Raw genomic sequence first — 3,614 nt, 5'->3', positions numbered from 1 at the left:
AGATAGTGGGAAGCTGATTTAAGCCATCAAGCCTTGTCTCCCTTAGCAGCAGCGGAGAAGGTTGAAGATTGTAGATCTTATATCCCTAAGCAGTAGTGGAGCAGATCGAAGACGACAAATCTTATCTTTCTAAGATAGTGGGAAGCAAATTTAAGCCACCAAACCTTGTCTCCCTGAGCAGCAGCGGAGAAGGTTGAAGATTGTAGATCTTATCTCCCTAAGCAGTAGTGGAGCAGATCGAAGACGGCGAATCTTATCTTTCTAAGATAGTGGGAAGCAGATTTAAGCCACCAAGCCTTGTCTCCCTGAGCAGCAGTGGAGAAGGTTGAAGAATGTAGGTCTTATCTCCATAAGCAGTAGTGGAGCAGATCGAAGACGGCGAATCTTATCTTTCCAAGATAGTGGGAAGCAGATTTAAGCCACCAAGCCTTGTCTCCCTGAGCAGCAGCGGAGAAGGTTGAAGATTGTAGATCTTATCTCCTTAAGTTGCAGTGGAGCAGATTAAAGTCGACAATCCTATCTCCCTGAAGTTGCAGTGGAGTGGATTAAAAAAAACCTCAGATCTTATCTCTCTGAAGTTACAAAGAGCAGATCGTATATAGTCTTATCTCCCTGAAGTTGCAGTGAGGTAGAATGAAGATGGCACCAATTCCTATACTTTTGAAGAATACCAAGATCCAGAATGACCGGGCAAAATCGGGCGTTTTAAAGTTTTTGTTCTGTTCCCGTTACAAGACAATGAGCAAAGAGGGGCAGCTGTAGTACCCGATTTTGGCTCGGGTAAAAGAAAAAATTATTACAAACGGGCCACAAGGCCCAAACTGAAATAAGCAGAATTAGACCCAGGCCCAAAGTAGTTTCAGAAACCCTAGGGTTTCTGAGGGAGCCTCGCGCCGCAACCACCAAGCAGTCAAGAGCCGAATCCCCGTGTGATCTTCACCTGCAAAACAAGGAAAGAAATCAAATAGTATATGGAAGGAAAATTCATGTATTTGCAAATCAGATTTTTTTCCTTTCTTTGATTTACTATTTCGGCTATAAAAAGCCAAAAACACACTGTAACAAAGGGGGGATTTTTTGGAGAAATCAATAAAAAAAACACAAATAGTTTCATAGACAACCGAATACTAAGATAGTCCAAAAATCAATCAAGAAATCAAAAGGTTGATATTTCTTCGTTTTCTTATCTACTTTTTTTTTCTATTTTGTTTACTTACTAAAATAAATCGAAATAAAATGTAAAATGCTCACCACGATTTGCTTCTGAAACGCCGTGGGCGATTGAGGTAACCGTCCCCGAGGATAGACGGCCGGAAGCCGAAGCGTTTATTGAGATTTGGATTCCTCTCTGTCAAGATTTTGGCAATTTTGAGGATAGATTCGGTTTTAAGGGCTTTGGAAGGGTCAGATCTAAAATTTTCGGCTCTCCGACCACCACACACAAGCGCCGCCACGGGTGGGTTGGTGGCTTCAAGATTTGGTGGTACAATGGACCTCTGGCCGGACGAACTGAAAGAGGAAAAAGCTTCTGAAAGTTTTTTTTGTTTTTTTTTTAAAATGGGTTCAAATGAATTTTTTTTGGAGAAATGGGGGTATTTATAGAGCACCAAAACGGCGTCGTTTTGGAAAGCCCTCAGATTCCCAACACGGCGTCATTTTGAGTACCCGACCCGACTCCGACCCGATCCACTTTAGGATCCGCGTGTTTTTTGAGTGGAGGGGCAAATTGCGCTTTTAGCCCCTCCGCCTTTTTATTTATTTCCAATTAAGTACTCTTATTTTTTAATTTGGCCTTTAATTTATTTTAAATTCCAATCAGATCCATTTGAACGGTGCCGTTTTAGAGGAGAAGGGAAAATTTCCCTTCCAGCCCCTCTATGTAATTCGCGCGTTCAAATTAGTCCTTTTACTTTTATTTATTTACGGATTTACCCCAGATTTTTAAATTGCGATTCAATTTAGTTTTTTATATGTTCTTTTTATTTATTTTATTAATTAATAGTGTAATCATCATTTTTATTCTCATTTTTTTATCTATGTATATATTTCTTTTATATGTACACATATATTTTTTTAACGAATATTTCTCATATTTTTTTAATGAATATTTTCATATTTATATGTATATATTACGTTTTTTCAAATGGTTAAATACTCATTTTTTCCTTTTTTTGAGAAATATACTTATTTTTTATTATTTTATATATGTACACATAATTATATTTTTCCTTTATTTTCATAAGTATATTATGTATTGTATTTATATATAAAATCCTATAACCCAATTTTTTTGTAAATTATATGTATATTTTAATCTTCATAATTTCCATGTGTACGTCTTTTGGTTTTATTTATTTCTTTGCTTTCCCATTCATTGTATAATTGTGTTTACATTTAATTTTTGCATGTCATGGATTACCCTTTTTATTTCGTTTATTCATTTGCTTATATTTTTATGTCATTGATGTACTTATTATTGTTGTTATTATTATTATAGCATTTGTACGCATAAAATAACGTTACATCATTTTTACTCAAATTTAAAGATAAAAATTTTTAAAAATTGAGATAATGTTCGTATTTAGGATTTTCAAGGAAATTGAGCCCTAACGTATTGGGTTCTGATTTTCTTCGTTAAATCTAACAATCGAGCATTTCTCTTCAAATCAAAAAAATAAAAGCTCATTATTGGGAATTCAACACGTTGTGTCCTAACGTATTGGATATGACGCATTGATGTCTCGAAATGAAGATTTAAAAAAAAACAATAAGGGAAATATTCCGAGTTTGGGATTTTAAAAGAATTGTGCCCTAACGTATTGGGCCGCGATTTCTTAAATCTTGGATAAATGGATATTCTTTTAATTATTTTCATTATACGAGTATTCTGGCCTAATTCATTTTGGAGGAAATTAGAATGTTGTGCCCTAACGCATTGGGTGTGGCATTTTTGCTTCTCTAAATTGAGAAGGGTCTTAATACGTAACGTTTTAAGTTTTTTAAAGATTATATTTTTCAAATTTTCGACCTTAAGATACTAATTAATTAATTAGGTACCAATTTTGGGCGTACGAGGGTGCTAACCCTTCCTCGTACGTAAACGACTCCCGAACTCGCTTTTCTAAAATTCGTAGACCAAAATCGTTTTTTTAGGTGACCCAATCACACCTTAATAAAAGATTGGTAGCGACTCCCAATTTTCATTTTTTAAAAGTCGATAACTAAAAATTTTGTTTTTCAAAAAAAAAACGGTTTCGACAATCCCAAAAAGCATGTGCGAGATTTGAGGGCCTTACCTACTGGCCTTCGCTTATCGCAAAAGACCATCTTTCATTGCCAACCGCAATAAAGTCGAAAGTCCACCGCACATGAGGAAAAGAAAAGGACCAACGGGGTCACTTTGACGAAACCCCCCAGAAGGCTTAAAATTCCTCCCCCTTTTCCCATTTACGTTGACTGAATAAGAAACCGAGGAAATACATCACATAATAAGATCAACCCAATCTCTAAGTAATTCATTAAACTTAAATTTATAGAATTTGTGATTTACTTATATTAGATAATTATTGCTTAAGATGAATACAATTCCATTTTAATTATAGAATCATATTTTT

General features: G+C 35.3%; 1 long non-coding RNA gene across 1 annotated transcript; it reads right to left on the bottom strand.

Moving 5' to 3' along the window:
- Positions 1–629: 629 nt before the first annotated feature.
- On the bottom strand, positions 630–1,386 carry LOC128035593 (uncharacterized). Its single transcript, XR_008192088.1, has 2 exons — positions 1,252–1,386; positions 630–940 (listed from the first exon to the last, which is right to left on the bottom strand). It is a non-coding gene; the product is annotated as an uncharacterized LOC128035593 (long non-coding RNA).
- Between the last annotated feature and the right edge of the window lie 2,228 nt (positions 1,387–3,614).

Source organism: Gossypium raimondii, chromosome 12 (assembly GCF_025698545.1).
Source record: "Gossypium raimondii isolate GPD5lz chromosome 12, ASM2569854v1, whole genome shotgun sequence".
Classification (NCBI taxonomy): Eukaryota; Viridiplantae; Streptophyta; class Magnoliopsida; order Malvales; family Malvaceae; genus Gossypium; species Gossypium raimondii.
Note: the sequence above shows the minus strand (reverse complement) of the source record. Positions and strands in the feature narration are given on the sequence as shown.